This window comes from Lepisosteus platostomus, chromosome 22, assembly GCF_059453375.1.
Source record: "Lepisosteus platostomus isolate fLepPlt1 chromosome 22, fLepPlt1.hap1, whole genome shotgun sequence".
Classification (NCBI taxonomy): domain Eukaryota; kingdom Metazoa; phylum Chordata; class Actinopteri; order Semionotiformes; family Lepisosteidae; genus Lepisosteus; species Lepisosteus platostomus.
The window spans coordinates 1797615-1823721 of record NC_142632.1 but is presented as its reverse complement, the minus strand read 5'-3'; the positions used below and the strand labels follow the sequence as shown (position 1 = coordinate 1823721).

Sequence of the window (26107 nt, the reverse complement as noted above, 5' to 3'; positions counted from 1 at the left end):
GCGTTACAGCAACGACATGCCATGAGACGATTGATAACGATTTCCATAGGATCCCCGTGGTTGCCTGGCAACCGTCAGCTTTGCGCAGTGGCAGTATCATAGCCTGTGAGGTTTAGCTGAGGCGGGATTATTGCTAGTTGAAAACTTTTCCCAATACCCCGCTTCCGCCGGTTTGCAATACAATCAGCGAAAGCTATTTTTGACAGTCTCGTTAGAGACTGAGCAAGGTGTTTAAAGACAGATTTGGTCATGGTGACATCATGGTAGAAAGAAGCGAGCTTGTTCCCAGTGGGCATTGATTCGTCGAATATACGTATATTTACGGCGAAATTACGGCTATACGTATATATACGTTGCCTCGACGTATAATCAACGTCGAATTGCAACCGTAAAATTGACGACATTAACAAACGCATATATAACGTCGAAAACACATCTAACACAGTGCCTGAGGCTTTTTACTGTATGTATCGTGTGTGCCGCAACTAGGAGTATACGGCACTCTGCACAGTGTACGAAGTAAATTATTTTCGCAGCAATTAATTTACATGTGTATAATAAATATAGTAAATATAATAAATTAATTACTGCGAAAATAATTTACTTCGTACACTGTGCAGAGTGCCGTATACTCCTAGTTGCAGCACACACGATACATACAGTAAAAAGCCTCAGGCACTGTGTTAGATGTGTTTTCGACGTTATATATGCGTTTATTCATGTCGTCAATTTTACGGTTGCAATTCGACGTTAATTATACGTCGAGGCGACGTATATATACGTATAGCCGTAATTTCGCCGTAAATAAACGTATATTCGACGAATCAATGCCCACAGCTTGGCATACAAGGGTTTTGCTGAGGGGGTCTTGTCACCTGCCTGAAAAAAAACAGTAAAATGTTTGAGTGCCTATAGAGTTTCTATTTTAATTTCTTGACAAAAGTTGATACCATTTCCTGGACACCCCGTCCCCCATCAGTGTGCGGTGCCCGAGGAAAAATCTGTAGGGGGGCGTCTGAAATTCTGAGGGGGGAGTGATATTTCGGTTGAAACGGAGCTGTACGGTGCAGCTACCCAAATGAAATCTCGCAGCTATGCCATTGATTAGTGCTTCATGATAGAAGATAACGACTAGCAATCTGGTATTTGCGATGAAGTTCAGTTTCACATTTTTCGTCACTCTCACGGTTTGTATTGCCTGGAGCGAAAAGTACCATAAGCGTTCATTTTTGCAGCTACATGGACGTTCTGAATCGTTAAGAAAAAAATGTTGTAAAACCAACAGAAAGCACAGACTGCTATAACTAGTCCTAGTTATATAACGATTTTAAGTATAATGATAAACTACTGCAAGGAATCGGTCCACCTGAGCAAACAGGATCGTAATGTTGTCACTCAATAATATGTGCAGTTCCTGGACGGATAGCCCTCCTGCCCATCAAACAGACTGAGTGACTGTTCGTGTCATTTAGTGTTGTCTGACCATTGACAAAGTACAACTATTTTTTTAGGGCGCAAATTAAGTTAGGTAAAACTTTTTGCCCAAAACTGAAGGGGCGACATTCCCCCCTCCCCCCGTGATGCCAGGCCTGTCCCCATCCTATTCCATAATGTCATTATATATAATACCATACAACAGTGACCGATCCTTACTAACTGCATGCGTTAAAATTGCACATCAGCTCATAGCAGGGGGCACATAGCCGCGATGTATTATCAATGTTAAATTTCAACCATAATATCGACAACATTAATAAACGCATACGTTGAGAAAATATCGAACCCAGCATATTTTCCGGTTATATACCACAATGCATTGCTAGTATTCGTTGGTCACCATTTTGGACACGTTTTTCAAACGTAGAAGTATATCCGCAAATATCTCAGCAATCCTCTTTTGACGAGTAAGTACGAACAATAATAATACTATCTGAATACATACAGATCTTTCTTAATATTATTTTGATTAAAATAGTATGTGAATAAGCAAAAAAATGGCACATAAAATAGTGTGAATGGGGAAGATGACACAAAATCGTTTTGCCATTTCTTTTATTCTTATTCTATGTTGTACTTTCAAACTTTGGGTACTCTTTAATTAGGACAGACTTTATTGCTCAACTGCTATGATGCAAGCCAAATTTTATACATTGATTTCAGCTTTGAGCTTAGTAAACCGTTCATTTTTTAGATTATACTAAAGAAGATATTAATCATCATTTATTTGGGAAGTAATATTATATAATTTTCTCCTAGCTGCGGTGCTGAAGTCCCACCCTACATCAACAGAAAAAGAAATAAAGGAGCACGCAATGTGTTACTTGAAGAATGCATATGCAAGGCAGGGGGCCAGGAGATCTGGACTCTGAAAATAATAGGTTTTTGGTTCTAACAGGACAATTAGACAGGGTTTGCAAATAGTGGACAAAAATCGTCTTAACTTCCATTGTAATATTTTTTTTTCTTGGAAATATAGAAGTTGTACATTTTAAAATGTATATTTGAATCAAAATGTGGTTTTGAGTTAGTGTGTTAATGTAATTAGTTTTGTGTTTGTCATTACTATACTGTATATTGCCATGTTACCAGAATCTGTAGCTGAAGTTTAAGACTAGTTGTGTTTTTTATGATTATTGCCCATATGTTGATTGTTGATTGATTGTATACAATGTATAATTTGAAATACATATGTTACAGGTGTGAATGTGTATTTTCAGAATAAATTTCTAAACCTAATCATTGGCTTGGTTTACTTGTTTCTACACCTATAAAATCTATCTTTGATGTATAATAGACCTCTACCCATATACGTATAATAGACCTCTAAAGTTATGCGTATAATAGACCTCTAACCATATACGTATAATAGACCTCTAAAGTTATCCGTATAAAAGACCTCTAACCATATACGTATAATAGACCTCTAAAGTTATCCGTATAATAGACCTCTAACCATATACGTATAATAGACCTCTAAAGTTATCCGGAACTCCAACCATATATGTATAATAGTCCTCTAAATTTATCCGTATAATAGAACTCCAACCATTTATGTATAATGAACGTCTAAACATAGACGTATAACTTTAGACGTACATTAGAATTTCATTCTAGACGAATTGTAGACCACATTTAGACGTCTAAGGTATGCGTTTAATAGACGTATATTATACGTCTTTTGCCCACTGGGTTACGTCTCAACAGAAACGCTCTTTAGCTCTTTCAACGTTATGCAGAGAACATCGTCTGTCGAGATCACTTTTGAGTCAGCGCGAAACGCCGTGTGCTGTCAGTTTGATTTCATATTGCTCGTAGCGGCGCCCGGCTTTTGTCTGTCAAACGTTAGGTTGCGCTTCTTCATGCTGCATCGTCGGCATGAGTGGAGCTTTATAAACGTCTGTACTTACTGCGCCCCATAAGAAATCGTTTGTCCCCGTTCAAAAGAGATTGTGCGATGTCCTGCAGCAAACCTTTGACAGTTTGAAAAGAGGAATTGATTCTGCTTCCTGTGCGTGCAGTAGTTACAAAGTTGAACGCCTTTACACGATCTGCTGCAGTTTTCAGTGGGCGGGCTTTGTCAAATGGCTTGGAAAAACGCACTGTGTTTCGGCTCGGGAAACATCATGAGCAGTGTCCTGCATGTTTTCTGTGTATAGCTGTCTTTTAACGCATACAGAATTCATTCGAAATCATTGATTTCTCCAATTAACAAGGGTCCCTTAAAGGACGAGTCAACGTAACGTCTAATCGGATTAGTTTCCTTAGAGCTGGTTCAGAGTTTGCTCAAGAGTTTACCTTTCACAGATGCGCAAAGAAGAATGTTGGGGGTGCACGCTTCAAGGCGCCTTACAGCTGTAGGGAGTGATTCGAGACGATTCGTGGCGTGTGCTCGTTCCCATATACCGTACGACCCGGGGTGCAGTGCTAGGATGACGTACAATACCGCTTGGGCACGTAACAGCGTTATATGCGAGTGCGGGACGTGAGGGTTTTCGTTTGTTCGTTTTGTTTTGCTCTGCTTTGCTTTGTTTTGCTTTCCATCGCGTTGGTAAGAGCGTAAATAAAAAGGCGATTCCTGTGTCTACCACTAATGTAAGAGCTATTTCAAGTGCGACGTGGTGCGGCTTTTCAAATGCTTGTGGGCATTTCTCTGTTGTTGATTCTTTTTTTGTGTGTAACAAAGTGGCATTTTCATGTCCGGACGGGGAGACTTTATCATTCCGACATGAAGCCACCCTTAAGTCCTCTGAGGCGTGTCTGTCTGCAAGGCTTGTATTTTGGAAATGTTTTTTTGAAACGGAGAACGACTTTGAAATAGGCTTCCGCCGGCGCCTCGCGATCCAGGTAAGATTGTAGCAAGAACGCAGCGGCGGTGGGGCTTGCTGTAGTCGTGGCTGAGTGGTTAAGGCGATGGACTAGAAATCCATTGGGGTCTCCCCGCACAGGTTCCAATCCTGCCGACTACGTTGTCCGCCTTCAGTCGGTGTGTTTCGGCACAAGCAAAGAAGCGCGCCTCTTTGCTGTTCCTGGTGGTTTTAAAACGCCCAATCGCTTGTACCCGCTGCCTTGGAAATAAGTTCTTCAGCGTCCGCAAATGGCATTTTGCAGCTGGAAGCAGATGTCGACGCGTTTTGCACAGAGCACCAAAAAAGCGTCTTTTTTGAAGGCCCAGGCACTGAGCGTTGGTGGTTAAGTGGTAGAATTCTCGCCTGCCACGCGGGAGGCTCGGGTTCGATTCCTGGCCAATGCACTGGCTTTTGCAGTGAGCGGCTCCATCACTTGCATCCCCTTGCAACTCGCAACTGAAAACCCACTGAAGCTAAGCAGGTGTGAGCCAGGTCAGTACCTGGATGAGGATGAGCTACAGGGAAAAACAAAGCTTCCAGCTGGAAGCGGTGTTAATGGTGCCGGCGGGGGGGCGCTCACCCTGAGGTCTGTGCGGGTCCCAATGCCCCAGTATAGTGACGGAGATGCTGTGTTGTAAAAGGGCGCTGTCTTTTGGATGAGATGTAAAACCGAGGTCACAGCGCTCTGTGGTCATTCAAAATGACCACCAAAACCTTTGACAAAAGCTCTTGGTAATTGATGGTCTTCAATAATGCTTCTCCTTTAGGTACATTTTAAATCAGCTGAAAAATGCTGTGAAATGGGGGAGCACTTCAGGCAGTGTAGGATTTGGGTTACAAGAACCATGAAACTGCACGAGAAAGCCCGTACACTGAATTAAACGGCTTTCTATTCAAAGGAGGACAAAAGAAATTCCCTGAGTTTGATTTTTTGCAGCACAGAGAGGAGCACTGTCGTGAGGCCGGTTAGCTCAGTTGGTTAGAGCGTGGTGCTAATAACGCCAAGGTCGTGGGTTTGAGCCCTGTACGGGCCGGGTCTAGGTCCAGGTCCAGGTCCCTGTTTGTGAAACAGGCAAATGACTGTCTCAGGGACCCATTCCTCATTCTCAAGGCACATGTATGCAGTATGTACACCGTGCATTGAGCAATAGGGACTGAATACACCACAGGTAAGGTTAGAAGTCATTCTGAGGTGCCACATGTGAGGGATACAGCTAGGCATCCGAAATGTAGGGTTTGAGACCCTTCAGGAGTACTGCATCCTTTGAGACAGACCCGTGCATGTTAAACAAATGATCATTTCTTTCGGCATTAGGGACTAAATATACTAAACATATGATGCTAAAATGTTATTTTCACATATATTAATGTAATAAATGATTGCTTATGCTTTATAAACAAATCTAATTAAAATAAAAGCTTAAGTTTTGTATTTATCTTGTACCATAGAACATGATTTTCTTTGTATTTCAAGCCCACAAAGTGTCCAAATGACGCACTACATGATATAAAGAAGATTATCACATGCATATCGGTATTATCTTTCTTATGAAAATGCATTCCTTTCATTACCTTTTACTTTTTAAAATGAACTCAAATTGAGTATAATGTAATAATTTAAGTAGAATAGATTCTAATAATATAATGATCCAGTGTTTTGCACTACTTCACTGCTTCACTGCTCTATGCCATCTGGAAATAAATCCTCAGACTGCTTACTGCCCTGGGCATGTACCAATAAATTAAAGGAGCACATCTGTTTATCACTGCGTTGAAGCAGGAGACACACAGTCTCTGCAAACACATCCTAGATACAGTGTTCCAGCACCTTTGACCTCATCCAGAACGTATCATTTCTTGAAAGGGATTGCTGTCCGAATGTACATCTGAATCCCAAACAGAATCTCTAGTAAAATACGATCATTTGTGAAACAGGCAAATGACTGTCTCAGGGGCCCATTCCTCATTGTCAGACACATGTATGGAATGCTTTCACCGTGCATTGAGCAATAGGGATTAAAAACACCGCAGGTAAGGTTAGATGTCATGTTCTATGATCATTTCTTTCAGCATTAGGGACTAAATATACTAAACGTATGATGCTAAAATGTTATTTTCACATATATTAATGTAATAAATGATTGCTTATGCTTTATAAACAAATCTAATTAAAATAAAAGCTTAAGTTTTGTATTTATCTTGTACCATAGAACATGATTTGCTTTGTATTTCAAGCCCACAAAGTGTCCAAATGTTCTATGATCATTTCTTTCAGCATTAGGGACTAAATATACCAAACGTATGATGCTAAAATCCTGAAAAAAGGATGTGCTCCATCTCGTCAGTAGATTGGATTCCAAAACTGATTTGGGTCAATATACATTACCTTTGAAATTAAAGTACAGTCTACTGTAGGGAACCATCAACTTAGAAAGCATTGGCCTTCCCTGGGGGTCAGGTAGGTGCAAAAGATAAACCTTTATCCTATCTTTATCTTAAGATAAGTGGCCAAGCAGTATTTTTCCAAGTTTCACCAAGCACATCATGTTGCCATAGTAGACAAAGTTCTATAAAATGTTAAATAACTTTTAAAAAAAGTATCTTGGTCTTACAGTACTGTACAAGGTGAATTAAACTGTCCCTGGTAATAAAAAGTAATTAGAAGCATCTCAGAAACTTTATCTCTAGAAACATTAGTTGTTTTATATCATGTAATTTAGTGTGATGTTGTCAGAATTCAAGGACATTATCACACACAGAAATTGGTTCAGTTAAATCTAAAAAACACAGCTAAACATGGGTTTAAATGTAACAGAAGTCTTACCTCTTGTCAAAAGATTTAATTCAAGAAGCGATGTAATAAATGATTGCTTATGCTTTATAAAGAAGCTTAAGTTTTGTATTTATCTTGTACCATAGAACATGATTTTCTTTGTATTTGAAGCCCACAAAGTGTCCAAATGATGCACTACATGATATAAGGAAGATTATCACATGCATATCGGTATTATCTTTCTTATGAAAATGCATTCCTTTCATTACCTTTTACTTTTTAAAATGAACTCAAATTGTGTATAATGTAATAATTTAAGTAGAATAGATTCAGGTAGGAAATATAGAGTCATGATGTTTATGGCTGACATCATTTCACATGGGTGAATTTTAAGCTAAGAAATAAAAACATTTACAATGAAGATACCATTGCTTAATTTTAAATGCCTTTAAAAAATAAATACCTCCTGAGAATAATTTGCCACTCCCAGATCCTTGGTAAGGTACTGTTTGAATCCAATCAGGAGAGGAGCATCCAGGGAGTGCTTTCTATAGAGTCCAGCTTGGGCCACTCTCTTCCGGCCTGCTGATACTTTTTAACTACTCAGGGCCTGTAAGGATATAAAACACCGGTTTAAACATTTTATACCTATAAGACAAATTAGAATTTTAGTAAAAAATAGATACATCTGAAAAATAAAAAAGTCTTACTGCTGATAGAGTTCTTCAGAGCTCACATCTTCCCCTTCCTTATCCGCTTCTGTTTCAGTTTCTAGAGCAGCCTCTGGCATCTCTTCCTCCTGGACAGCGGCCTCTTGCTCAGGGCCGCTGGAATGCAGGTAGATTCTTTTCAACATGCTTTTACATAATATGTTGTAACACTGATTTCAAAAAGAAACTACAGAAGCCTTACAGATTAAAAATATCTCACCTTGCCAATGTGTCTTCAGGCTTCCCATGTACAAAAAGGCCCAAGGACTCTAGCAGTCTTACAACCACTATCCTGTTTGCCTCACCAGACACGATCTCTATTCTGTGGTAATCCACGATGACCCCGTTCTTCAGGTGATTCATCATGTCCTCCCTCGCCTGTTGAGAGGCCATCCTGATCTTTTCTGCCGTGGCGTGCTTCATACACGCCCTCTTCAAGTGAGCAGGAAGCTGATCAAGAGTATTCAGGTACATCTTGCACACCAGGGGAATCCGCGCGGGTTTCCTTTGAAAATAAATAATACCATCTGTGTATAGAAACAAGCTAAGACTGATTTCTTAAATTATCCTTAATTTTCTCTCTCATAGTTTGAGCATAATGATTTTATTGCATTTATATAAGAATTGCTCATTGCTCCTAAATAAATAATGGTTTCATAAAAAAGTGAACACTTACTTGGTCTCAGTCACAGACTTTCCAATAGAAGCCATTGTGGAGTTCAGCAACTGCAGGTCCTAGAAGTGGGGAAGGAATTTTAAAAGAGAAATTGAATTACAATACAGAAGGAATGGCTGAGGGTTCACTGAAATATATAAATATACAAATTCCAAAGACTGAGTCCATATAGAAACAACTACCTTTCATTTTCAGTATAAGAAAAAAAAACATTATCTTCCAAAGCATCATAAAATTGTCCCTTCTTCCAGACTCTACTTCTCTCTTGTAGTAGTATAGCAGACCTTTCCAGGTGAGCAGATCACAGAGTCCGAAATCAGCTTCCTCCATCAAGCAAAGTACCTGAACATGACTCTGTCTTCATAAAAGCGCCCCTGTAATAAAGACATTAAATCCGAAATCAAGAGGGCAGTTGCCTACTGAAATACAAGAAGTCATCAATTTTAACCTAGCAACACATTAAAGGCTGCATCTATACAAGTACGATTCTAGAAATGCTCACCAGATTACGTTTTAAGAAGGAACTGCGCTTCAGGTTCCGCCGAGATCTTAACTCGGATGGCAGGATTCAGAGTCCGGAGTGCGGACTGATGGCGCACGGAGGGTCCATATACTGTGGATCCCTCAGTGATCTTCCGCGTATTCAAACCGCCAGCGTGTGACTCCCCTGTCCCCGTGACCTCATTGCTCTGCTCTCTCCTCTGTGCAGCCGAGCCCGACTCACGGTAAAGTGAAAAAAAATATGCCCTCAACGTGAGATTTAGTCTGGAGCGAGGATAGATGTTACCTTTTTATCATTGAACAGGATGTATGTGATGTGGCGACTAGGTTCAATTTTGTATCCTCTTTAAAAGATTAAGGACTGGGGTGAACGTGATTTACCAGCTAAGAACCCGACGTGCGCACCGTTTAAGCTGCATAGACTCGGTCGTTTAACTCTTCTCCATTAGTAGGGTTAAGGTTAAAGAAAAAAACATTGCTGGCTTCTTTTTTTTTTTGCCAGCCGCTAGCGCTGATTAGCAAGGTTTGTATTTCATGTTTTGCAAGTTGCATCCATTTTAAGAAAAACAAGTCGCGTTAAAGACAGGAAATGAATACTTGCATTTAATTAAGTCTAGCTGTAGGCGGTTGTCCATAATGACCAGTACTGTTCAAGAAGACAGAACAAAGAAGGCACCGCTGGGATTCGAACCCACGATCTCCTGTTTACTAGACAGGCGCTTTAACCAACTAAGCCATAGCACCCCAGGAGTGTTGTCCTTTTGCAGCCACTTGGACACACCTTTAGAAAAACATTTTGTTAACAGGCATTCTGCCTCAGCCTAAACACCTATAGCTTGCAAAGCGCATGCTATTAGACAGGCACCTCTGCAAGACCTTAAGAGTCTCTTAAACTAGTGATAGTAAGGTGTTCCCAATGGGTGATGTTCGGCTTTCAAATCATCTCTCCGTGGAAGCGCCGAGATGCAGCTGTTTAAGGCTTAGAAGCAGCTGACTGTTTCACTACCTAGCTGATCACTGTCAGTCAGGGAGCTTAGAGGTGAAAAGCCTGTGTGAGAGACAATTCGCCGTCGATCAGTTCAATATGTTCCGTACCAGCTCGGCGCACCCGAGATCATCTTGGTAGCCGTGTAGCTCAGATGAGTGAGAGCTTTTGTGTATTTACCACCGTGATTGGATGCCGGCCCTTCTCAGGTCACAGTAAACCTTCTGCTCAAAAAAAGTGAGGTAAAACCTCACTCTGCACAGTAAAACCTAAAAAAGTGAGGTTTTATTTAATCTCTGACCAAGGGAAACGTTTCATTTTTTCAAAGAAATGTTTGTTAAAAAATAAAGTCATAGTTCCATGGGATTCAATCATAGACCGTGTGACATGGAAGTCAGGAACCTAACCCACTAAAGCACTACAGAAACATTATCGACAGACAATGTACAGCGTGTACTATTCTTGTGTTGCGGTACATGAATATAATTATATCGTTATTAATTTCAAAATTATAACTTTATTAACTTTATAAATTTATTAACGTTATTAATTAATTTCACGACGCACAGACAGAGCGTGGGGAGCTGCCGCCTGCAAACACGGCTCCAGGCAGGACTCCGCTCTGCAGGAGCCGCAGAGCAGAGGAGATGGGGGCAGCTTAGCTCCTGTGCAGAGACCTGAGCTGTTGTTGCTGCGGACGCTGTCTTTTCTGCACTCGGGGTAGGAGTGAATGTTGAGTTGCCCTTAGAAATGAAGCAGAGCACTTCAACGGCACAGGTGTGTGTGTGTGCGCCCTGGTGATTCTGGGAGACAGATCGAACCTGGGCTAAAAGAGAGGGGGCTTAGCCCCTCTTCCATTTGCTAGTTCAAAGTTGTACAACCCATTTGTATCTGCTAGGCGGCGCAGTCGTCGTGCACAAAGAACGCTTTGAAAAGCATCAAAGGCAAGTCATTCTGAGTTGGTCGTTTGTGTTTTCCGTTCAGACGCGAAATGCTGAAATGATCTCTCGGCTCCTCGGTTGTCATTTCTGCTCCGTAAAGGAATCACAGCACGCGTCGGCTTCCAGCACGGTGGGTCGGGACACGATGCCGGGGGGTCGGAGAGAGCGATGTCTTCCTCGTTAGTATAGGACCTGTCACCTGTCCCCACCTGTCACGCGGGAGACAGGGGTACATCAGGACGCGCATTGAAGTAAAAGCAGGATGCGCTGCGACATGCACTGTGCAGATCCTGCCACACTAAGAGGTGAGTGGGTCTGTTCGATCACAGCGCTAGGCGAATCCCCAATCCCCTTTTGTGCGTGGCGACAAAAGAAATCTGTTTTCGCCCGGTTTCGAACCGGGGACTTTTTGCGTGTGAGGCGAACGTGATAACCACTACACTACGGAAACAGTGGTAAGACATGCCCAGCGGCCCAGTGCTGAGCTTCGCCAATGCGATTCAGCTGCTTCCAGTGCCTTTATTGGAGTGCGCTGATGGACCGTGCTCTCTCTCCAGAGACCAGCACGCCTCTCATGGACGGAGCAGGAAAGGCGGCGTCACATTCTACAGCCCTCTCCACGCAATCGACGAAATCGGGCTACTGACGTGGAGAAAATCGCCTCTCCAGAAAGTGCAAATATCATCTTGGAGAGTATAAATCCAATTGCCGAAGGTCAGCCCTGTCTACCAGAGTAACCCTCCCACCTCCTGCAGCGATGGTCAGCTCGTCTCACACGCGAGAAGTTTCGGCTGGAAACAAGCGCCCCCTCTTCTCGCACGTTTTGTACGTTCGAGTAGTTTTAATGCGGCTCCTTCGTACACGGTGCTGATCTTTTGGAAAGCAGGAGGCAAAATTGACACGTTCCCATACCAGGAGTCGAACCAGGGCCGCCTGGGTGAAAACCAGGAATCCTAACCACTAGACCATATGGCAGCGAACAACCCTGCTGTTCCCGGCATCATGCAAGCAAACTACATAAATATGAGAAAACACGCAAGAGAGTTGTCACTCAGAGTGTCGAAGGGTCGATGTATACTGGGACTCAGTTGAAATGCAACGTCAGGACTTTTCCGTTTATGTCACGAAGAGAGCACAGCCTTTTCCGCCCTGCCACGTGTGTATCGGTAACTCGACGTGATCGTATAGTGGTCAGTACTTTGCGTTGTGGCCGCAACAACCCTGGTTCAAATCTGGGTCACGGCAGAATAGGGGTGTTTGCTTTTACTACTTGCATGAATGAAGGCAAAAAAAAGCCAATCGATGTGAACGAACGGCGCTTTACAGAGGAGTACTGCCTGACTGGATCGTTGATGAACGACAGAGGCCACTCCGACCTCTTCTCGGGTTTCTTCAATGACTTACTAAGGATCTTCTTCACATTCGCCCATGCAGGGGAAGCCAGTTACACCATAGCAAACGCAGGAAAGTGCATTTCATGCAGAGACCAGGAGGGACCTGTTTACACCAAGAGTGGTCGGAGTATGGAACAATGCGCCCAGCCCTGTTGCTGGAGTCGATTCTTGATTAGATCTTGGGCTCACTAAGAGGCCCCCGCTGGGTACTAATCTTTCTGTTGTTCTCGCAGGTGTTGCGCTGCTTTTGAGCCGACAGAGCTCGTCTTGGTCTGTCGGGACAGCCCAATTGCAAATGATCGGCTCCAGGTACAGAAAAAACGTGCGTTTGGTACAAGAGTGCATGAAGGCACCGGAAATACATTGGGAACAAATGACTGGTGGTTCAAGACCTCTGTGAAGTGCAGGAGCGTGCAAGAAGAGGCTGTTTGCACCCGGTCTCGAACCTGGGACCTTTCACATGTTAGGCAAACGTGATAACCACTACACTTCGGAAACCTGTAGGGTTTGTTGCTGGTGTATCGCTTGCGTTTCGGGCTGAGAAAGGGACGCGTCATTTTAGGCAGGGGGCGCTGGAGAGAGGAACAAAGGGAGCGATGAAACAAAATGCCGAAACCCGGGATCGAGCCAAGGACCTTTAGAACATACTCTCACGAATCGTTAGAATATGTGCGTTTGATCATCAATTGCGTAACAACCACATTCGTTCGACTTGAGCCATCAAGCTCATAGTTTTCAAATCTTGAAAGCTGTCATTGAGCACATCATAGTCTGCAGTACGCCCCGTAACTTGCGTACTTCAACAGAAAGAAGAGCAGACAGCTCCATAAATATGCGAGGCGCAGAGAGTGCAAGGCGAGCCGCACACGTTTCGGTGGCTGAGAGAGGGCAGTTTTTGCTTCTGCATTTCCCAAGTAAGGACGCATGACAACAAGCGATCGCGGTGCTCATTTACGACATAGTGGTGATGAGTTTTCAGTACGTGTTCTTTTGAACGAGCAATGAGGTTGCTGCCTTGGACAGCTGACTGCACGCTCTCATTGTGCCACGTGATGAGTATTCACCAGGCTCTTTCAGTCATTAGTCACATTCCATCGTTTGCCATAAGCAGATGCTACAAGGTGATGTGGATATCAGTTCCCAGTCTTGTGGACGAGGACAGAAAGAACACACAAGGGCTCAGCCGGGAGTTGAACCCGGGACCTCCCACACCCTAAGCGAGAATCATACCCCTAAACCAATGAACCACAGCAGCACTTTCTATTTTATCCTGTCAGCGAGCTTGAGGATGGGGGAGAGGCGTCATTCACTCGTCCAGTCAGACCTTCATCAATAAGTCAAGAAAGCCGCAATTACACGACTGCCTTGCAGACGAAGGGCAGTGAACTGCACCCGGTAAGAGGGGAACAAGCGGCACTAGGCGACACTGAGGCATGAGCCCCAGCGAGGGGGGTTAGCTTGCATGGTACAGCGCTCGCTTTGCATGCGAGAGGTAGCGGGATCGTTTCCCACGTCCTCCAGGTGTGTGCTTAGAGCTTGATGTGCCGAAAGGTGTCCTTTAGCCTGTGGTCACACCTTGCATGGAGAGCGTCATGCAGCTGTCAATCATTTCGCAGCCACGCCCCCTCTTCATCTTCTCTCTGCCTTAAGCGTCTCCGCCACTCTCTCTTGACATTTCATGTCAGCATGTCAGAAGTCCGAGTGACGTTTTTAATGGCTGAGTGAGGGCACGATGCTGAAGCAGAGAGGCCACTTCAGCCAGAGAGACTTGTGCTAGGTGAGATCTGAAAAACAGACTCGCAACAGAAACAGACCAAAAAAGTATCGGTAAAATCAAAAGGCAAATGCAACATCCAGCAGAGGGCGTCTAAAGATTAGGGAACGGGCGACTGAAATCCATATGAGGCAAACTTTCCGGCTGTGCACTGCAGCTGGCCTCGTTGGCGTAGTTGGTAGCGCGTCAGTCTCTTCATCTGAAGGTCCTGAGTTTGATCCTCACACGGGGCAGGGCTGCTTCCTCTCTTGCTCTTTTCAAACACTTGCGGCAACTGTTCGCTCATAACCACGTCTGGAATGCGTGACCTTTACACGGGGGAGAAGCAACGCCGCATCCCTTTTCTAAAGAACATTCACATTCAGAAATAAGTCAAGAAATTTGCCATTACTTTTGCTGTCAGCCTGCCCATGTTGCCAAAGAAAGATTCACTCGGCGTCAACATGACAGAACAGCGATCACTTGAAAACACTGTTCCACACTCCGTAAGCAAGAACTTCAGTGTTTGCAGTCACCCGATATGCCGATAGTCAAAGGAGCACAAAACACGAAACGTCAAAAGACAAGATGAGTTGATGGAAAGAGCGTTGAATTGATGAGCACAAAAGTTCAGCTCGTACAATAGGCAACGAAGGTCCCGGCGTCATCATCGCACTTGAAAGGACTGCCTTGCAGACTAAGGGCAGTGGGAGGTTGCTGTTTTGAGATGGAGGCATTGGGATGGTGGGCCGAGATCTATTCTTCTTAAGGAATTCTTCATCGTGAAAGATCGGTCCACAGATCATCCAAAAAACTTACAAATTTTTGGGACTCAGGGAATCACGTCTTGAAAATACGGCTTGGACGCGTAACGGCATTCTATCCAACTATCCAACTGCAGGACTTGAGGGTTTTTTGTGCTTTGTTCTGTTTTCGTTGACATCGCATTCGTAAGAGCGTCAAAAAAAGGCAATTCCAGCATCTAACACGAATAAAAGGGCTATTGAAACTGCAGGGCTGCGCAGCTTCTAAAATCCTTGCACACAATTCTCCGTTATTGTTACTTCCTTCTTTCTGTCTAACAAAGTTCCCTTTTCCTGACCGGACGGGGAGACTATCATTCCAACTTGAAGCCAGCCTTAAGTTCTCCGAGGCGCATTTGTCTGCTAGCATGCATTTTGTGAAATTTTTTGTTGTTGTTGTTAAACCGAAAGCGACTTTGAAAAAGGGTTCCGCCGCCGCCCGGCACTCTATGTTAGACTGTATCAAGAAGGCAGCGCGCGCTGCAGCCGTGGCCGAGTGGTTAGGGCGATGGATTAGAAAGCCGTCGGGGTCTCCCTGCGAAGCTTCAAGTCCTGCCGCCTATGGTGTCGTCATGTGTCTGCGCAACAAAGGAAAAGCACCCGTTTCGCTTTTCCCGCGACTTTTAAAACACGAATGATCTGGATTTCTAAATGAATGGCTCTTAAAATGTGATCTGATCTTCATCTGACGCATAATAATAAATAAAGACAGTCTTGTTTAACAAACAACACACAACATTTTACATTGTCAATTCAGTTCAAATCAATGTATTTCTATATAGCGCCTTTCACAACAAGGTTGTCCCAAGGCACTTAACAATGCAAGTTGTTAAGAGCCTTGTGTCTAATATGCCGCCTAGGTTACGTGCTGTCTCTTTGAGGCAAATGTTTAAATCCTCTGAGTTAAGTGCTGAAGTTATAGTAGTCCTATCAGTATTGTTGCCTCCGATCAACAGATCCTCAGTTTTCTCAGAGTTGAGTAACAAAAAGTTTTCACACATCCAAGTCTTTCCTTCATTAATGCATTTAACTAAAGTGATAATAGAAGAGTTGTCGTTTGGTGTAAACAAAATGTTTATTTGAGTGTCATCAGCATATGAATGAAAGTTCATATTATTTTTTCTTATTATCCTACCTAGCAGCAGCATGTAGAGAGAGAGAGCAATATTGGTCCCGGCACTGATCCGTCTGGTACCCCAAATTGAACTGGTGACGTTGATGAAGCAGTACAATTATTAGATATTTGAACATAATGAAAACGATGAGTAAAATGTGAAGTAAACCACTGAAGGACGGTTCCAGATAAGCCAACCTCAAACTCAAGCCTGTGTAACAAAACAGAGAGGTCAACCGTGTCAAAGGCAGCTCTAAGATCTAGAAGCACAAGCACTGTTGCATTCCCTGCATCAGTAGCTAAGAGAATATCATTTACGACTCTCGTTAATCAGTTTCAGAAACCAGACTGAAATTTCTCAATTATATTATTTGAATCCAGATACGATTGACGTTGGGCAACAACTATTCTCTCAAGACTTTTAGATTGAAATGGGACCTTTGAGACAGGCCTGTAGTTGTTAAGAACTTGTGGATCCAAATTTGACTTCTTAAGGAGCGGTCTAACAACTGCTACCTTAAATTGATCAGGTACAACGCCTGACGCAAGCGATGCATTCATCATACTAATTATAGGTCCTGCCAGTCCTTCGAGGGAATCTTTGACTAGCTGAGTGGGGATGGGATCTAGCGAACAGGTGGTTGACTTTGTCTTACGTCTGTGTTCATGAGTCCACCATAAGAAGAAATCTGAACAGGAGTGGTGATCATCCGAGGTCACCACGGAGGAAACCACTGCTCTCCCCAACAAAAAAAACACCACTGCCCCTCTCAAGTTTGCTAAAGACCACATGGATGTTCCACAGCAACTCCTGGAACAATGTTCTGTGGACAGACGTGACAAAAGTTGAACTTGTTGGTAAATGTGCACAGCATTATGTTTGGAGATAACAAAACACTGCATACCAACTCCAAAACCTCATCCCACCTGGGAAGCATGGCGGAGGCTGTAGGGCTTGCAATCATCGAGGGACCGATGAATTCCAAGATGTATCAGGAAATTCTACAGCAGAATGTCAGGGTGTCTGCCTGTGATCTAAAACTCGAAAGACGCTGGGTCATGCAGCATGACAAAAACAAAGGAGTACATCAACAACAGAGTGGCTGAAACAGAAGAAATTCCGTATTTTGGGATGGCCAAGTAAGAGTCCTGACCCCAATCCCATTGAAGTGCTGTGGCATGATCTGAAGCAGGCCGTTCAGCGTAAGACATCCCAAAAATATACATGAACTGAATCAGTTTTGCATAGAGGAATAGGCCAAAATACCTCCTAACCGCTGCTCAGGTCTGACCAGCCGCTACAGAAAGTGGGGGTTGAGGTTTTTGTCAATAAAGGAGGTTCCACTAGCTCCTTAATATAAGGGTTCACGTACTTTTTCCATCAATGACCTTGATTGTTTAAAACATTTGTTAAAACAGCAATGTCAAATGTTGGGCGTGTGTTGTTTGTTAAATCAGACTCTCTTTATTGATTATTATGACTAAGATAAAGATAAGATCACATGTTAGGAGCCATTCATGCAGAAATCCACATCATTCCGAAGGGCTGTTTACAAAAGTTTTTCTCCCAACTGTATGTGAGAGAAAAGCAGAGACGCTCACTGAGTAAGGTGGGGTTGCAGCTTCGCAAATTGCAAGGACATTTGTACTCTCAAAAGGGGACAGGAGCAACCCAGATGGGACTCGAACCCACAATCCCTGGCTTAGAGTGCCAGTGCCTTAGCCATTAGGCCACTGCACCACACTGGGTGAGGTTGATCACGCTGATGAAGAGCCAGTTTTTTTTTCCTTTGCTTTTTCAAAGGGATCCCCAAAAATAAGGGAAGTTAGGCAGCAGAAGGTTTACTGTGACCTGAGAAGGACCGGCATCCAATCACGGTGGTACACACACACACGCTCTCGCTCATCTGAGCTACACGGCTACCAAGATGATCTCAGGTGCGCCGAGCTGGTACGGAACATATTGAACTGATCGACGGCGCATTGTCTCTCAGACAGGCTTTTCACCTCTGAGCTCCCTGACTGACAGTGATCAGCTAGGTAGTGAAACAGTCAGCTGCTTCTAAGCCTTAAACAGCTGCATCTCGGCGCTTCCAAGGAGAGATGATTTGAAAGCCGAACATCGCCCATTGGGAACACCTTACTATCACTAGTTTAAGAGACTCTTAAGGTCTTGCAGAGGTGCCTGTCTAATAGCATGCGCTTTTCAAGCTATAGGTGTTTAGGCTGAGGCAGAATGCCTGTTAACAAAATGTTTTTCTAAAGGGGCCTCGCACTCTTTTCCAAGCAATGGTCACCATCCCCACCGAGTGTCACAATGTAGTCATGTCCTAGGACGTCACCTGTTAGTCTCCATTTGTCTGCCACCAACACTTTAGGTTACGGGGTCACAACCGCACCCCGGAGAGCAGAGGAGCCGTTGGCGTTCTGGTGGCGCAGATTGGGCTGAAGGTGGGGCGCTTGAATCTCGCTGTTGGAGGCCGTCTGAAACTGACCCAAGCCTTTCCCTTGAATTAAATGTAAATAAGAAATGAACCCCAGATGCACATGGAATCAATCACGTGTTTCCTTTGAGCCGTTTCAAAGACTGCTCCAGAGTTTACCTTGCACAGATGCGCAAAGATTAATGATGGGGGTGCATGCTTCCAGGCGCCTTACAACTGTAGGGACTGATTAGAGACAATTCGTAGCGTGTGTTCGTTTCCATATACGCCCCGTGTTGCAATGGTAGGATGAAGTCAAATACGGCTTGGACGTGTAACGGCATTCTATCCAACTGCAGGGCTTGAGGGTTTTTTTGTGCTTTGTTCTGTTTTCGTTGACATCGCATTCGTAAGAGCGTCAAAAATAGGCAATTCCAGCATCTAACACGAATAAAAGGGCTATTGAAACTGCAGGGCTGCGCAGCTTCTAAAATCCTTGCACACAATTCTCCGTTATTGTTACTTCCTTCTTTCTGTCTAACAAAGTTCCCTTTTCCTAACCGGACGGGGAGACTTTATCATTCCAACTTGAAGCCAGCCTTAAGTCCTCTGAGGCGCATTTGTCTGCTAGCATGATTTTGTGAAAGTTCATATTCGGACAAACACAATCTGTGGCGTTTAGCGTGACATAGTCTTGCAGGCATCGTGCTGTCTCACTGCAATACTATACCGCTGGAGGAAACAGTCCATCTGGCCATGAAACTCATTTGAACGTCTAGCTACAGCAACTAACAATATCATGATTTATTCAGGATGTGTGGAATCAGAACGTCCCGGAGACAGCTTCCGAAATCGTGAGCATTCTCTGGTGGTGTCCTGCTGGGATCCTGTGGGCGTGTGTTGGTGGTATAGTGGTGAGCATGCAAAAGCCACTGCACTGGCCAGGAATCGAACCCGAGCCTCTTACTTGACAGGCAAGAATTCTTCCACTGAACCACCAATGCTCAATACCTGTACCTTCAAAAGAGACGCTTTTTTGGTGCTCTGTTCAAAAAGCGTCGACATCTGTTTCCAGCTGCAAAATGCCATCCGCGGACGCTGAAGAATTTATTTATTTAGACACCGCTCAGAATCCCCTGTAAGATTCTCCCTCAGTTCCTTTGAGCAGTGTTTTACCTCTTTCAAAAGGCTTCACTTTCCTAGTCACATTCCAAGGCTCATCGAACCCGGGCTGTTTCCTCCAGCGGTATAGTATTGCAGTGAGACAGCACGATGCCTGCAAGACTATGTCACGCTAAACGCCACAGATTGTGTTTGTCCGTTCGTGTCAGTCGTCGTGCAACCACGGGAAGTGGGACACAAACATGCTGCAATGCTTTCAGGACATTAGGATTTGTTTATGCAACATCCGAGAAGAGTACTTGTGGCTTGAATGTGAACTGTACGTGCCCGCCCCCTTTCCTCTGTAGTGCATGAGTTCCTCCCGGCATGCCCTTCGTCATTGTTCTGTCATCTTGTATTTAAAGGGTTGTATTCCTGCTGCTGAAAATAAGCAACGGTTTCCTCACAACGCCCTTTGTTTCCGACGGAGCCCTTGTCTGTCATGAAATTCTTCAAAACCTCAAGCTAGAAGAAGAAGACGACAAATATGAAGCGTTACAGCAACGACATGCCATGAGACGATTGATAACGATTTCCGTAGAATCCCCGCGGTTGCCTGGCAACCGTCAGCTTTGCGCAGTGGCAGTATCGTAGCCTGTGAGGTTTAGCCGAGGCGCGATTATTACTAGTTGAAAACTTTTCCCAATACCCCACTTCCGCCGGTTTGCAATACAATCGGCGAAAGCAATTTTTGACAGTCTCGTCAGAGACTGAGCAAGGTGTTTAAAGACAGATTTTGTCATGGTGACATCATGATAGAAAGAAACGAGCTTGTTACGTTTCAACAGAAACGCTCTTTAGCTCTTTCAGCGTTATGCAGAGAACAGCGTCTGTCGAGATCACTTTTGAGTCAGCGCGAAACGCCGTGTGCTGTCAGTTTGATTTCATATTGCTCGTAGCGGCGCCCGGCTTTTGTCTGTCAAACGTTAGGTTGCGCTTCTTCATGCTGCATCGTCGGCATGAGTGGAGCTTTATAAACGTCTGTACTTACTGCGCCCCATAAGAAATCGTTTGTCCCCGTTCAAAAGAGATTGTGCGATGTCCTGCAGCAAACCTTTGACAGTTTGAAAAGAGGAATTGATTCTGCTTCCTGTGCGTGCAGTAGTTACAAAGTTGAACGCCTTTACACGATCTGCTGCAGTTTTCAGTGGGCGGGCTTTGTCAAATGGCTTGGAAAAACGCACTGTGTTTCGGCTCGGGAAACATCATGAGCAGTGTCCTGCATGTTTTCTGTGTATAGCTGTCTTTTAACGGATACAGAATTCATTCGAAATCATTGATTTCTCCAATTAACAAGGGTCCCTTAAAGGATGAGTCAAAGTAACGTCTAATCGGATTAGTTTCCTTAGAGCTGGTTCAGAGTTTGCTCAAGAGTTTACCTTTCACAGATGCGCAAAGAAGAATGTTGGGGGTGCACGCTTCAAAGCGCCTTACAGCTGTAGGGAGTGATTCGAGACGATTCGTGGCGTGTGCTCGTTCCCATATACCGTACGCCCCGGGGTGCAGTGCTAGGATGACATACAATACCGCTTGGGCACGTAACGGCGTTATATGCAAGTGCGGGACGTGAGGGTTTTTGTTTGTTCGTTTTGTTTTGCTCTGCTTTGCTTTGTTTCGTGGTCAAGAGGCGTAAGGTAAGTCGTAATCCAGGGAGAACACTGGTGGCAAACAGTCCGAGGTGAGAGGCGAGGTCCAAAGTCGAAAAGGCAGAAGGGGAGTCCAATATCCAGAATAAACGAGGTAATGGAAAAACGCCAGGTAGAGCTCTCAAGGAGTAGACTCAATACCGAGCAGCGGGAAGCAGGTAAAGATGGTAAAAATAGCACTGCGCACCGCACGGTGGAGTGTGTGCAGGTGGGTTAACTCGTGCGGCGGCGTTTGTTAATAATCACCCACTGCTGGTGCTGATTAGATCGCTTATGAGTTGGTCTTAACTGCCTGGCAGTCATGACAAGCTCCTCTTTAAGCTGTGGTTTAGTTTTGCATTCATGTGTTTCTAGAGCAGTTATTTATAGGGGTGGGTGGGTCTTTCACAGAGGCTCAGGACAAATCCCCCACATGAAATTTTACTGTGTGCGTTCAGACAGTCACAGGTCAAGAGCCAGGCAGGAGGACAATGGACAGAAGAGCCAACGAACTAAAAATAAAAGAACGAATATGAAAAAGCCACCATCTTTTTCTTTTTGACATTTTCCGACTTTCATGCAAGCCAGGACAAAGTTGCTCGTACAGATGCAGCCATTCAAAGTAAGCGGTACAGACACGTACCGCAGGTAAGATGACACGCGATACCGCGGTGCGTGATTGGTTGACCGACAGGGGCACTCGTGGTCCGTTGGTCTGTCGTAGAAAGACTTACTGTAAACGTCTTTACTGTGCCCGTTGTAGATATTGAATTTTACCACTGAAGGGAAATCTTAGTAGCTGAGCATAAAAAGAATAGGAGCATACTGTAACGCGTGTGAAGGCCATAAACGATATTAATTTTGGAACGTAAACATACAGTATATAGCTGGTCTTGGTACTTTAAAGAAAAAAATACACACCAGTATTCCATTTCTCCCTAAACATTGTAAGCTTCGAAGTCTTTAACTAACGTGATACCGGAGTCAACAAGCATACTTTTAGAATTTGATTAAAAGGGAATATAATATGGAATCGCGTATCTAAAGAATTTAATAACGGTATGATTATATCCGTGTACTGCGGCAGAGCTATGTAGGGCTGTTTCGCCTGCCTGATCATGCGAGCTTTCTTGTAGCCTACTGGTCTAGGTGCGTGACTACCTTCTGGCAGGTTGTGTGTTTGAATCCAGCTGCTGCTGGACTTTTCATTTTTATTTATTTATTTTTTAATCGCGTAACATAAACATATTACCGTATGCAAACTGTACTGTATACAGTATGTATATGTATATTTAATGTCTTAACTGTGCCCGTTTAATTGAATTAAAAAAAATATTTAACACGAACATTAAGCTGTTTACATCTTCCGCCTGAGAACAGTCACCCGTTGCTACCCAACGCAGAATGGTGATTGGCTGACACTATCTGACACCAGACACCAGACACCAGGTGTGCTATACCAGGAAGAGGATTTCTTTCTATTCAAAACGTGTATTTTAAAAGTTTAAGAAGTAAAAACCTTACAGCGTACACAGATTTCTAAACTGATCAGGATCGTTATCTTTGTCTTATGCATAATAATGTTCACCGCTCTGTCCAGCAAATTAATAATAAACTTTATTTTATATAGCTTTTTAAATGAATAAGTAATTAGATTGCTCATAAACCTAATCACTTGCTTTTTCTTTTTATTTAGGCTCAGATTTCAACTATAGATCGTATTATTAATAACCATAATAACAACCAACCAACAAAAACAACCATATAAACATAATACCAACCAAAAACATAGATAACGACCACAATACAAAATCAAATAATCAAACCATTTTACACTCGCAAAGTCCTCGAATTATCATAATCCCGCCCCTTATGCAAAACCAAACCTTCCTCCCATCCCAGTTTATCCTGTTTATCATAAACAAAATCCACCTCAATTTTCAACATAAAGCATTACACAAAATCAATACCTCAACACTCCATACTCAACAACGATAATTCACAAACAGCCAGAACATGTAACTACACATTCCCAAACATACCTACTTTCCATAGCCCCGCCCCTTATGCAAAACCAACATCCCTCCCCTGTTCTCTCTTTCCCCTGGCGGTTGTAATTGTTTTTATTTTCAAATAAATTTTAGCAAAGTCATGTATTTTAAAAATCTTAAGATTTTTCTATTTATGTCTTTATTTAGTGGTTTCATTAGTGACAAAGGCTAAACTTTCTTGGAAAAATGTCTTTTATGTAAACCATGTTTGCTATTAATTCATTCAGGGCTAAAATATGTTCATTGTCTTCTAATGAAAGAAGGGTTCCTTTCGCCGTAGTCGGGAGCCTAGCCTTTAACTAGTAAGTACTGTATTTACTGGGTTTTTGAGGGGGTGTCTTTCGCTGGAAATCTCGCCTCCTACTTTGAAAATACCCGTGAAACCGGTTCAATTCGTCACAGCCAGCACTCCTGCAGAGAGTTGGGTTGTACAGTACTTGCAGTGTATACAGTACACGCGTTATGCTCTTCGTTAATGTCTGTGAAGTTTTATTTAATCTCTGAGCCATACTGATTCTTCTGGAAGCACACCAGTATTCCACTTTCTCCCTAAACATTTTTAGGATCAGAGTCTTACATGTGGTTATTTCGAAAACGTTTGTACGTGCTCCTTCTTACCATGTTACTGTTTACCGTTACTGACCATATTAAGTTTAAGTGCCTGTGGGCACTTTTCCTGTCCGTGGGGGGTGGACCGTCTTTCATTAGAAGGTTAGTCTGTTCTACTCTGAGAATGTAGAGGGGGTGGGAAGTGCCCGCGGTCATTTAATTAGTATTAAAATCTTAGTTATCTTTCTAGTTCACAGGTTTACATGCATAATTTAATTTTGAAAGCCACTGAGACATCAGGTACTACTGTTGTATTTATGAAAAAGAAACAAAACAAAAAACATACTAACAACTGTGCCATCCTACTCCTTAGTTAATACATTTTATTATTCATAAACAGTTAACATTGTTAGCAAAATATTTTGAATTATATTTAACCCTATTTTTTCTTTAGTTTTGTATTTAACTTATTATATGATAGTCAGACTTAATGTATATTAATGTATATTTGAACAATGAAAATATATTTTTACAAGATTTTACATTAAGCACTTAAAATTAATATGGTTAATAATAGTAAACTGTAACATGCTGTAACAAGATCGGTTAAACTTCGAAGAAAATCCTTTCAGAGAAAATGTTTCAGGTGTGAAGAACAAACCTGTTCCCACACACCCTGCCCCCACTACCATTAGAATATACACAAACATTTTAGCGTTTCATTCTGAGCAGAAGACCCTCACACCTGAAGAGTGCTGGCTGTGACGAATTAAACCGGTTTTACAGGTTTCAATCACAGATTGGGACTCAGTAAAGTAACACACAGCGCCACTGGATTTGATAATACTGTACCTAACCAAAATCCGCAATATGGAAACAGAACCTGTGTAATTGTTGATAGATGATGTACTCATAACATTTTTTCAAGACGAACTACAACATTTAAAAAATGACTTGTATGTACTTGATATCTCTAATCAATCCACGGGTTCCAGCACAAAACGAAACTAAAACGCATACCGTTTCGCGCTTCTTATTAGTTGCTCAAAAGTAATTTGACCGTATGAAATGCATAATATAAACCTAGAAACATATACGTGAGCAGTACTTAAGCACTGTAGTATCGGTGTTAAGACATACCTCTCAAATACTGTAAATCAAGTTAAAAATATCTCAAGACCGATTCTGGTCTTAATGAAACCATGTTTCGTGTATGTTTTCTTTTTCATCTTGAAATAACTCATTTCTAAATACCTTTTTCACTGTTAACATCTTGTAGCAACTTTGCGACAAAATATACACTCTGACAGTTCATCCTGCTACCAACATTAAATAAAACAAATCTTAAGATTTCTATATTTATGTCTTTATTTAGTGGTTTCATTCGAAGCTTACAATGTTTAGGGAGAAATGGAATACTGGTGTGTATTTTTTTCTTTAAAGTACCGAGACCAGCCATATACTGTATGTTTATGTTAAGATTTCCCTTCAGTGGTAAAATTAGATATGAATATTCAATACTTAAATGGGCACAGTTAAGACATTAAATATACATATACATATTGTATACAGTACAGTTTGCATACGGTAATATGTTTATGTTACGCGATTAAAAAATAAATAAATAAAACTGGAAGGTCCAGCACCACCATTATGTTTATATGGTTGTTTTTGTTGGTTGGTTGTTATTATGGTTATTAATAATACGATCTATAGTTGAAATCTGAGCCTAAATAAAAAGAAAAAGCAAGTGATTAGGTTTATGAGCAATCTAATTACTTATTCGTTTAAAACGCTATATAAAATAAAGTTTATTATTAATTTGCTGGACAGAGCGGTGAACATTATTATGCATAAGACAAAGATAACGATCCTGATCAGTTTAGAAATCTGTGTACGCTGTAAGGTTTTTACTTCTTAAACTTTTAAAATACACGTTTTGAATAGAAAGAAATCCTCTTCCTGGTATAGCACACCTGGTGTCTGGTGTCTGGTGTCAGATAGTGTCAGCCAATCACCATTCTGCGTTGGGTAGCAACGGGTGACTGTTCTCAGGCGGAAGATGTAAACAGCTTAATGTTCGTGTTAAATAATTTCTTTTTTAATTCAATTAAACGGGCACAGTTAAGACATTAAATATACATATACATACTGTATACAGTACAGTTTGCATACGGTAATATGTTTATGTTACGTGATTAAAAAATAAATAAATAAAAATGAAAAGTCCAGCAGCAGCTGGATTCGAACACACAACCTACCAGTTGGTAGTCACGCACCTAGACCAGTAAGCTACAAGACA

The 26107-nt window shown here is 42.6% G+C and overlaps 5 non-coding genes and 1 pseudogene across 6 annotated transcripts in view; 3 read left to right on the top strand and 3 right to left on the bottom strand.

Moving 5' to 3' along the window:
- LOC148642866 (uncharacterized) overlaps positions 1–26107 on the bottom strand; it is a 137561-nt pseudogene that overhangs the window by 91449 nt on the left and 20005 nt on the right. The gene's annotated exons all lie outside the window — the stretch shown is intronic.
- Positions 77–218, top strand: LOC148642878 (U4 spliceosomal RNA). The gene has a single exon (XR_015929495.1). It is a non-coding gene; the product is annotated as a U4 spliceosomal RNA (small nuclear RNA).
- trnae-uuc (transfer RNA glutamic acid (anticodon UUC)) lies at positions 11836–11907 on the bottom strand. The gene has a single exon. It is a non-coding gene; the product is annotated as a tRNA-Glu (tRNA).
- trnak-cuu (transfer RNA lysine (anticodon CUU)) lies at positions 14261–14333 on the top strand. Its single transcript has one exon. It is a non-coding gene; the product is annotated as a tRNA-Lys (tRNA).
- Positions 19353–19423, bottom strand: trnad-guc (transfer RNA aspartic acid (anticodon GUC)). The gene has a single exon. It is a non-coding gene; the product is annotated as a tRNA-Asp (tRNA).
- Positions 20149–20290, top strand: LOC148642874 (U4 spliceosomal RNA). Its single transcript, XR_015929462.1, has one exon. It is a non-coding gene; the product is annotated as a U4 spliceosomal RNA (small nuclear RNA).